Source organism: Berghia stephanieae, chromosome 2 (genome assembly GCF_034508935.2).
Source record: "Berghia stephanieae isolate SIO BIC M18660-M18661 chromosome 2, UCSD_Bste_1.3, whole genome shotgun sequence".
In the NCBI taxonomy this organism is placed as follows: domain Eukaryota; kingdom Metazoa; phylum Mollusca; class Gastropoda; order Nudibranchia; family Aeolidiidae; genus Berghia; species Berghia stephanieae.
Window position 1 is genome coordinate 76,937,866 of NC_088361.1, and position 12,209 is coordinate 76,950,074.

Genomic DNA, 12,209 nt, shown 5'->3' on the forward strand with positions numbered 1-12,209 from the left:
GAGCTTTTTTGCCAAGATGAGGATCGTTTAAATCGATCGATATCTGAAGAAAAAGTTTTCTGGCCAAATTTTGAAAATCGAGAACACGACAGATTAGCTACAACAGTGTTGGTAATAAAAGCATAGCTCATATCCCTCTCTCTCTCTCTCTCTCTCTCTCTCTCTCTCTCTCTCTCTCTCTCTCTCTCTCTCCTTCTCTCTCTCTATCTCTCTCTCTCTCTCTCTCTATCTATCTATCTATCTACCTCTATATATATATATATATATATATATATATATATATATATCGTTCGCTTGTTCTCTATTTCTATTTATCTATCTATCTATCTATCTATCTCTCTCTCTCTCTCTATCTATCTATCTATCTATCTATCTATCTATCTATCTACCTATCTATCTCTTTCTCTTCACTCTTCTCTCTCTCTCTCTCTCTCTCTCTCTCTCTCTCTCTCTCTCTCTCTCTCTCTTCTTGTATATTTTTTTCTCCCTCCATACCCTCTGTCATACTCTGAAGGCATGTTTTGAAGTCTATCCAAAGTTTTCTTTATTACCACAAAATGACTATTGTCATATGCCATATCCCATGGGAACTGATCAGTTTTGACTCAAGATAACTTAGCGACCAATCTCTCCCTTGAGTAAAAACAACTGTATAGCTTCTGTCAAGTCAACGGTTTGAACCTTTCAATCTTAATTACATCCTCTACAATATAAAGACAGAAAAAAATCATCAAGCTCTTTAATGACAAGAAGCGCATGTTTTCTTCCATCTCTCAAAATTTAAGAAATCATTTTTAAAATTTTAATGTACCCAAAGCATTTTAGCATAACAGCGTCCAAGTTCTGGGTTGTCAAAATATAGAAAATTGTAATTATTATTATCATTATTATTTTATTATTATTATTATTATTATTATTATTATTATTATTATTATTATTATTATTATTATTATTATTGTTATTATTTTTATTATCATTATCATTATTCATATTATTTTTATTAATATTATTATTATTATTATTATTATTATTATTATTATTATTATTATTATTATTATTATTATTATTATTATTATTAATATTATTAATCATTAAGAGTCAATGACCAACAGCAACACGTAACATGTAGAACGAGTCATGACGCCTATTACAGTTTGTTTTTTTCGACAGAGACAGCGCTGCTGACGGTCAGGTACTCATTCTACAGCTGAGTACGGTGAGGGAATGTGAGTGAAGAGCCTTTTTTTTTCAAGGACTCAACTATGCGCCGAGCGAGGCTCGAACTCAGGACCTCCCGATCCGAATGCAAGTGTCATACCACAACGCCACAGAGCCTCACTTTAGATCCGGTTTTGTGCTTGAATATTACAGACCCGGTTTGTTATCGACTGATGTCAAGTTTATGATAGAAGTTACGTTTGGTTGTAAAATTATTCGGTCTTTCAGCCTGCTTTAAGAAAATAAGTTGTCCGCTGATTTATATACGAGTAATACCCTATTTCAAAATGCTTGCTCTAAAAACATCAGCGGAAATATATATATATATATATATATATATATATATATATATATATATATATATATATATATATATATATATATATATATATATAAACCTCATTTTTCTCGAGTTGGTGTCACTTCCAAAAATGTTCAACCCAGGATTCGGCACTTGAAATATCGCAGGAAATTAAGGCTCTACTTGACATGGTAAGGAAGTTGACAAAGTCCGTTATTTTGTGCTGATAAGAGATCGGTCATTATACTTCTCCAACATAAATGATTCAATTAGCACCATACCAAGTATAGATTTTGTTTCATTTAGTTTTATCTTTGAACTTTAACTTTACTACTTAATTTGTCATATCCACTTGATGAATCAAGTCACGTGATATTGACTGTCAGCTCTATATTTGGGCCAATGAAAATACAAACAAACAAAACAGAACGTGTGTTTCCAATCAATCACACAATTTTCACATAATTTCAGTCAGTTATAATGCAAGCAGAATAACTTATATCTCCATTATACTTTCTAATCCGATTTATTTTGTTCTTCAATGCGAACCCTTCGAGTTTCGGGCGAAATGTTCACTCGCAACTCAGGAGTCCGAAAAGATTCGGGGGTTTTTCGTGGGGGGGGGGGTCGTTTTTATGTTTGTTTTTTTGTTTGTTTTGTTTTTGTTTTTTATTGGTTGTTAATTAGAATGTGTACTTTCGACTTTATTTCTTACAGTTTTTAACAAACCAGTTTCAATAGCGACAGGACACGTTTTGCCTCTGTCATTCGTATTCCGAATCGAATTTCTCTCAATATCATAACAATGGTTACTCTCTCGTTGAAGCTAAGGTACCTTTGTAACTTGTCTTAGACTTAACGATGAAGTCCGATCTTCACGGGTGACTAAAACTTGGGCCAAAGTGGGTGTGGGTTTAGTCTGGGACTTGCCTGATAAGCTCATAATCAATAAGAAGCGAACTTTTGAAGTCTGACTGAAGTCGGGGACTATGTTCTTAGTCCTCTTCTATAAGAATGGGCCGCGAGATAATGGATGGAATAAGGATCAGTAGTGCGATGTCACAATACTGGTACGAATCACCTTGGGAAGATGATACATACTTTGTTCAAGTGAACTTCTGGTTTCAGAGTGATGGAATCTACCACCGACTTCCTTCGAGTGCAATCCAACATTTGTAATCTGCTCCGATATATATATATATATATATATATATATATATATATATATATATATATATATATATATATATATATAATTCCTGTCAACCCTAGTCACAGAAATTAAAATCGCAATACACTCCCTAAACCACGGGAAAGCTGGAGGACTAGATCAAAATACAGTTGCCAAACACAATCATCTCTCCGAACAACGTCGAGTACCTCTACTACTAGTTGGGTATGGGGAGATAGAGAATACCAATATTAAAGTAAGGATTGTCTGCCCTAAACTGAAAAGGGACATTATTAAGATACTGGCCAGAAATATCGTCCAATATCGACCAATTGAAATGCAGTCACCTCGTCAAGGATTCTCAAATCTGTGACTTTCTTGAAGTCCCAAGTTTTTAACAAGATGAAAGCCATTTTAATCGATCTATATTTGAAGGACGAATTTTCCAGCCAATATTGAAAAAACATGTTTTTCAGATTACGGCAGAAAAAAAAGAGATATACAAAATGGCTCAGAAATAAGGAAATATTGGGAATTCAATGAATAAGACTTAGTTTGGCATTGGGGAAGCTGATTTATTCTTTAAACCAAATGCCTATCCACTCAAAAGTGAAGTCCGACTGCCTTTTGACAAAGCGATGTTTGTTTTCCCATTGGCTAGATAACGTTTACTTTATATACCGATCTAAATGAACTCAACAATATATTTATTGATGCTATGCATTTACCTTAAAAACCCTCACAATGTCCGCCAATCGTTTGTGACGTACCAACACAGAAAACTGTATGTAACATTAAACATTTTTAGTCTGATTGATAGGATTTAGTGAGAAGAAATCATTAAAATGGCTGTCTAAAAACTATAACAAAGAGCTAAGTGGCGTCAATTTTGTTTCATGGATACACGAGACTTTCTTGAAACCCTCGGTCTAAGGTTTTTTGAATATCTGAATTTTGAATTAATTTATATATTATGATCTAAAAGTTTTTTTATTGGAAAGGTAGGAAAAGATGTTTTTTGTAGTGGTTATTTATTCGAGTATAATCAAAAAAGTTTGAGTTGAAGTATTGTTATGATATTGCAGTTGAATACAAATGGATACTATCGGTAAGTACATAAAGGCTATGTGCAACATGTTATGTCCTTGGGAGTTGGGCTTTGGAAGAGGGAAATAGAGATAAGATTAATTGAAGAAGATACGTGGACAGTAAAGAGCTGTCACACTGACCATGACATACGTGGACATTAAAGAGCTGTCACACTGACCATGACATCCACGTACTGTATAAGATCTACCTGACCTACATGCCACATTATTATTATACCACGGCTACTTATTGGACTCATAGGGAAAATTGCAATGGCCTTGCGGCCATGTGTTGTATATTGTATTCATGAAGTCCAAATCTTGCTTCTTCTTTCTTTCTTTTCTTGATGTCAGTGGATGCAGAGATTGCTTTCTGTAGTCGAACCTGTTTTATGCAATCATTAAGGAGATTGCTTTTTGTAGTTGAATTTGTTTTATGCAATCATTAAGGAGATTGAAGTTGACTTTGCTTTACGCAATCATTAAGGAGATTGCTTTTGGTAGTTAAACCTGCTCCTAGTAATCATTAAGGCGGTTAAATTTTTTTTTCTCAAGTTTCACAAAATTAAACAATTTCTTAACTTTGAACTGAGCGTTCTCATGCAAAGCATGGAGCAAGCACTGGTGTAAGATTTATATCTGAAAAAGTGTGTGTATGTATGTGTGTGTGTGTGTGTGTGTGTTTGTGAAATAGTGCCAGACAAAATGGAAAGAAGAATACAGGAAAAAAATCATCCCAAAGAATCAACCTGTCACAGTCCAGTCAGGTTGATTTGTTACAATGTTGTTATTTCTTGTATGTTTCTCTTTGTTTATCTGACACTGCCTCATACATACCATATCTGGGATTGTTCTTCATCTAGTTCATACCAAACCAGTAGCATTTAGATGTGGTGGGTAATATCTATGGTTTGACAGTTTTAAAAAATGTTATCATGACCCGCCCTCATTGATATAATTTTGATTCATTCATATGTTATAATTCATACTTAAGATTTAGTCTTCAGCCTCAGGTTCGCCGTGACATAAAATTAGATCTTGAGACAGTTAGACTATTGGACAGTGTGGCACAGCGGTATAGTTTTTGCCAAAAACCTAGAGGGTACCGAGTTCGACTCCCCACCTCACTGTGTTGCCTTAAGCAAGTCACCCCATCCCAGTTCATCTTGCGGTGCTGCACTGTGCCTGACGCCAGGGTCGTTGCTGTCTTCCCTTGGAATAGACCTTAAGACCAATTTTCGTTTGGGAATTTTTTGTTATTTCGCGAAACAAGAAACATTTACTGCCAAGACAAATTAATAAATTATGTATTGTTGAAATGAAAAGATAAATAGTTTCATGTAATATTTTTTTCATCTCCAATTAAATGATATTTATATCATGATTTTAAAAGATTTTGTCCATACCGCTTTACTCCTACGATACAATATGGAACATTCACAAAAGATTGATTATTTCCTTCATTGATGGGTGGGGGGGGGGTGCGAGAAAAAAAACCAAGAATTCTGAGCATTTATAAAGGGAAGTTTCACAGATGATCAATATTCTACACAAAGCTATATTCACGCGCTAGCAGACCATAAGGAACCAATGTCTATTTCATCTATAGAAGGAACGAGGTGGCTGTCTGTCTTCTATTTGTTATTTTTAGACAGCTTGCTAGTAATTGATTCTCACCAAATTATACTAAACAGACTATGAACGTTAAAGGTCACCCACAATTTTGTGCATTGGTATGTATAATTTGGCAGGCGGATGTTGTAATTATTTTACTTAAATGCATAGCAGCACTGATACATGGCTCTTTCAATATGTTTAAGCTTACAGCAAGGAACAAACACCGAATCAAATTTTCTGAAATTTAAGCTAGAAATATGAAAGCATTATTCTTAGCCTAAATGGCTTACTGCCACGCATGAATATGAAACACCGACAAATGGGTTTAGAATTATTTGAATAAAGTAAAACAATTTGAAATGTTTATGAAATTACTTGTTGTAAATTTAAGATGATCGCATTGGTAACAGAAGGATCGTTAATTTTATGTGGGGTCAGCCGATGTCTATCGTTGCGTGTGCGAATGGCTGTTGAATAAACCATTGTTTTCACATGTCGTATTAAGTCATGATTTCATGCCATTACTTTTTCAGATTCAGTTTTAGATATGGTAATGAATTATGCATTTTTGAAAATTGAATGCAGCTTTAGATTTGCACCAAGAGTATTGGTTCTAATATTATGTGTGTATACCACAGGCAGTTGAGAGAGCGAAATTTCATTCGAATGATTTCAAGTCTTTTTTCAAGATTATTCGTTTGTCATTCTGTTGTTGTCTTGTATCCTTGTATTTGTCTGTCTGTTTGTTTGGGGATTTTGGGGGTCTTTTTATTGGGTTTTTTGTTTATTGTTATTTTTGGTAAGTTTTTCCTTATGCTCTGTCATATTTTTATCGTGCAATAACACATACTCGCAAGCTCGTTGTGTTATTGAGCAGAATGAAAATAACTCGTTTAATAAATACAAAGAGATGAAATATTCGTTTATTATTCTTTTTAAATCAAGCAATTGTTTAGGTAGTTGCCCTTTTTTATCACTGATATAAAGATATGGTCTTCATTACTAATAAACGTTGCAACCGTGAAAGCCCAGATTATATTATTGATCTATTCACCCCACATAATAATAATAACAATAATAATAATAATAATAATAATAATAATAATAATAATAATAATAATAATAATAATAATCATAATATAATAATATAATAATGATAATAATAATAATAATAATAATAATAATAATAATAATAATAATAATAATAATAATAATAATAATAATAATAATAATAATAATAATAATAATAATAATAATAATAATAATAATGATAATAGTAAGAATAAAAATATTAATGTTATTACCATTTTTATTATTAGAATTACTATTACTACAATTATTATAACAGAGTTTTACTATTATAATAGTATTGTTGTCATTCTCATTATTATTATTATTATTATTATTATTATTATTATTATCATCATCATCATCATCATCATCATCATCATCATCATCATCATCATCATCATTATTATTATTATTATTATTATTATTATTATTATTATTATTATTATTATCATTATTATTATTATCATTATTATTATTATTATTATTATCATTAGTATTATTATCATTATTATTATTATTATTATTATTATTAGTATTATTATTATCATTATTAAGTAGTAGTATTATTATTATTATTATTATTATTATTATTATTATTATTATTATTATTATTATTATTTTTATTATCATCATTATTATTATTATTGACATTTTTAGTGATTAGTAATGATTCGTTTGGGTTTGTTTTGTTGTTTGTTTGTTGGTTTCTTTTTCTAATTTTGCTTTTGTTTTGTTTTGTTTGTTTGTTTTTTTAAATTGTGGTAGCTTTTTTTATATCTTGTTTGTTTGTTTTTCTCTTTTACTTTAAAATTATTTTTTTCGAATAAAGAGATCAGTAAATGTATGCTAAATGTCTAACACTTGTGAGTACGTTACATTTACTCTGGTGGAATAACATATTTTGAATAGTGAAGTTTATTAAAATTGTATAGGACACTCGAAGGGTTACCGGAGCAGCAATCAATAACAATTGATATCGATGTTAGATAAAGATGTTCAATTAGCAAAGAACTTCACAAGTTATAACAAAAATAGGTCTCGGTGAAAGACTTGCGAAAATAAGGACATCATTCATCCCATTAATCTTTGAGCGCGGTATCCTTAATTTGACAAAATGGTGAAGTGTGATCGATGACGCCACGAGCAAATTGAGTCCTAGTTCTAGTCGAAGGGCTATTATTTATCCCGGTCTAGTGTCATGTCAAAGGCCATTAGCTTGGAAAAGAAAGTTTGGTGATAAGATATTTTGAGTTAAAAAATTTGATACCGTTGTTAAAACGTTACGGGTTTATTTCTAATGTCGGTGAGATAAAATTGGACTCCGTTTCTCACATTTTTGGGGGATAAAGTTTACCCATCGTCTCAAAACTGTATTACGTCAGTGTAAACAGATGTCAAAAAGTGATATTAAGGTCAATACGGCATGTATCATGGAATTTAAGTTTTCTTGCTTAAGAAATTATATTCATTTTCAGAAACAAATCATAAAAGCGTTACGAAAGTTTGAAATTGCTGACTTATATTCAATTTTTAAACCAACCCGACATATTATCGTTTTGGGTGAGTAAGTAAGTAAGTAAGTCGTAAACCTCGCAGTCTGACTGACACTTGCTGAGTATTTGTGACTCAGTTACAGAGTTTTAAAATTCGAGGAGTATTGCTGCTCTCTCTATCCATGTTGTTGATTGTTTCCATTGGCCACGATCCTAGGCTAGAGTTTTGAATCTGTCAAGAACTTTAATACGGAGAGCACTACAGTTTTTCTTAGTTCTTCAGGGATCAATTCGGCTTCATCTGAATTCAAAAACTTCTGATATGTAGAAATATCCTGGTTTAGTTTAGTTACTATTGATGTTGGTGGTCTTCCTACACATTTATTGTAGCCATGACGGAAATATTCTGTCATTGCAGTTTGAGCTGGAATGGTATCATCACAGCGTAAGATGCGACCCAATAGCGTCCACTGCTGTTCTTTTATTACTCAGACGTTGGACCCTGGTTTTTTCATAGAGATCATCATCATTATTGGAATTTTCTCTGGCCAATAGAGTCCAATTACGCTACTCAATTGTTTGCGGTGGTATGAATCAAAGCTTACTACTTTCTTTTTGGTGATTCCCCAATATCGGAATAACCAGGCCTCGTAAATCTGTATTCATTTATTCTCACTAATTTCTATTCATTGGAATTAGTTGAATGCATTGGTGACCAGTTGTTTTCTTTTATGGAGTCGTCATTTTCGTAAATCAAATTGCCTAGTTTTCGTACACTTTTCCATTTATTTAAATTTCTGTTTATTTGTTTGTTTATCTGTTTATTTGTATATTCTGTTTTCGATTGATTCACTTTTAGATTCCATGCTTCAAGAGTAGTTGATATCATTGGCGTGTAGCGGCTATGTGGTCTAGTGGTATGACACTCACTTTGAATCAAAAGGTCCTGGGTTCGAGCATAGTTGAGTCCTTGGAAACGGCTCTTTACTTTCACCGTACTCAGGTGTAAAATGAGTACCTGGCCGTTAACAGCGTTGTCTCTGTCCGTAAAAATTGTAAAATCGCCTAACAGGCGTCATGTCCCGTCCTAAATGTTGCTGTTGGTTAGAGACCCCTTGTAAAGCGCTTTGAGCACATTTAGTGGATATTGCGCTATATAAAAAGTTCAACAACTTTATATTCTTCCTTGATTCTCTGATTCAAAGATCACGTCAGCATCATCTGCGTAAATCAATTCACGTGTAGTCTTGCAGTCTTGGCGGTAATTTTGGTCTTAGTTCTTTCATGGCCGATTCGAGGTATATCGGGAATAGAATTTGAAGCAGTGCTTCTATCTCTTCTAAACCGATTTGTGATGGTAATAGATATTCCCCTACTTTTTCTCAAATTATGTTGAGCGTGATTGTGCTTCAAACTTTTCTTAGCGTGGATAATATTACGATTGGTCGCAAATTTTCTAATGGGCCTTTCTTTGTATTTGGTTTGTTTGGCAGAATGAGTTTTCCACTTCCAATATTGAGAACTCGTTTTGACTTAAATATCTTAAACCAGTATTTGTATGCCTTCGTCGTCAAGACATTTTTGTTCTTATACCTGTTAATCTGTTGTTCTTGACATTTTGTATGGCTTCACTTTCTTGGAGCGTTATAGGCGTTTCAAGTTCTGGATTTGTAGACTCGAATGGTTCTACATCTTGAATACCCTTGTATTTCTCGGTGTAGTATACATTTATTTTGTTTATAAATTCATTTTCAATACATAAAGTCTTATTACATTTATCTTTTATTAGAAGTGTATTATGCAATTTCTGTCGTTTGATTGTATATTTGTGTGGCTATGTGGTCTAGTGGTATGACACACGTTGTCGGATCGGAAGGTCCTAGGTTCGAACCCGGCTTGGCGCATAGTTGAGTCCTTGAAAAATGCCCTTTATTCACATTCTCTCACCGTACTCAGGTGTAAAATGATAACCTGGCCTTTTACATCGATGTCTCTGTTTGAAAAAAATTGTAATATCGTCTATGAGGCGTCATGGCTCGTTCTACATGTTACGTGTTGCTGTCGGTCAGAGCGCTTTGAGCATGTTTATGGATAATGCGCCGTATAAAAGCTCAATATTTTTTTTTACATTCACCGCTTTGAACATTTCTGAGTAGCGTTTTGAGTTGGTGGTTAATAAATGCTAAATAGCAGTCTATTAGAAAGAGAGAGAGAGAGAGAGAGAGAGAGAGAGAGAGAGAGAGAGAGAAAGAGAAAACCAGACAAGATAAAGTGATATAGATCATTTGTCTCTAGATATTATATGAAAGCCTCTTGCCGTAGAAAGTGCAAATTTTAGATTTAATAATACAAGAAACCAGTGCAGTATCGGCAATCAACGGACCAGTGACACGTAAAACATTTTATTGTTTGTTTTTGTTAAAAGGACATAATCTAAATGAGAACAATTAACTCAACCCAACATATTGGACGGGAAACAGCCTTTGTGTCAGAGAACTCTGCAAGTTGAACTACCAAATATTTCATTAATAGTTTTGTTTTATATTGATTATTTGACAAATCAAACACGCTCTTTTATGAATCATCGTTTTCTGTTGGAAAATAAGATGTCTTGTACTTTGCAAGGATCTCGAACCTCTCTGACCAGACATTGATTGCTGTCTGGCCTTTGGCGTGATTAAAAATATCAGGAAAATATATAGACTTCAAAACGATATAAACAACAAATATAATGTCTCTGACACGTATCGATCTCCAACAAAACAACCATCAAATGAAAATGAAACGTACTTAATTTGCTTAGTTGGTTTCAGTTATTTAACATACTAGTAAAATGTATGCAATTATGTCGAGGCAATGTCCAACATCGATCCAACGCCCTTCCCTCTCCCCCCCCCCCCCCCCCTTCCGCCCCCAACCCACACTGCACAAAATCATATCCTATCACACCCATCCATTTATTACTAATTCATCATCGATCTAGTCTTTATCAATCTGTTTATCAGTCAATTTATCCTTTTTACCCGTCAATATCTACCGTTTTGTCTGCCTATACAATATATATCAATTATATATATATATATATATATATATATATATATATATATATATATAAGTTGAGTCCATGTCTTCTATCAACTATATAGTTCAGAAAAGTGAGTGGAGCAGGCACTTATGTTGATAATAACAGAAAACGACGTTAGTAGAAAAGTTCAAGGAGTGATGGATTGCGTCGACTGCATAGCATCCCTCCCATGGCCAGGCGGAGTTGTCGTATCAGTACGGTCGTGGATTCGAGCCTTTATCGCCGCAAATTTTTTATTCTCTATTGTCTTCTGCCACTTCTCTACTTACTACATTTTCTGTTTATATCATCTATCGATCTATCTATCTATCTATCTATCTATCTATCTATCTATCTATCTATCTATCTATCTATCTATCTATCTATCTATCTATCTATCTTACTATTTATCTTTCAACTATTCACGCAAATTATTGTTTTGTTTTCGTTCTCTCTGGAGAATTCCACTTCCAATCCTTACACTGAACACCGATTTCCAGTTCCGTTTTATGGATTACTTGCTTTCCTTTCAATTCCTGAGAGATGTTCCCTTCTAAAGAATGTTTAGAAAAGGTCGGTAAACTAAACTGTGTCAATTTTTGATATGCAGAGGTGTTTTATCTGACAGTATCTATTTGAGCGATGACGCATATCTCTAAACATTACGTGATGATTCAGTCACACATATTTTTGTTTTATATCAATAATTTGATAAGGCAAACAATTTTCTCATTCATATCTTGGTTTTGTCGCCTGTCAGAATGTAAGATAACTTCGGCGGACACAAACACAGATTAATATATTTTGTTTTACTAGTTAAAGGATTTTCTTGTGCTCCGTCCTCAAACATTATATATATATTATATAATATATATATATATATATATATATATATATATATGTGTGTGTGTGTGTGTGTGTGTGTGTGTGTGTGTGTGTGTGCATTATACATCTTTTTAAAAATAATATTTGCTCAGCTAAATCTTTAAATATTTTTGTGGCGGTATGTAATGTAATGACCCTTGACGTGTAAATTTCGAGTCCACGGCGCAAAGATGAGCTCTTTAAAAAGACATTTTACTCACATTCTCTCTCCATTATCTGGTATAAAATGAATGCCTCGCCGTAAATACGTTGTCTCTGTCGAAAACAAAAACAAAGTGGCGCCTTGCAGCAGATATTTTAT

At 33.2% G+C, this 12,209-nt stretch overlaps 1 protein-coding gene across 1 annotated transcript in view; it reads right to left on the reverse strand.

The window, feature by feature from the left end:
* The window catches only part of LOC144965556 (G-protein coupled receptor 54-like), a 114,905-nt gene that overhangs the window by 35,048 nt on the left and 67,648 nt on the right, over positions 1 to 12,209 (reverse strand). The gene's annotated exons all lie outside the window — the stretch shown is intronic.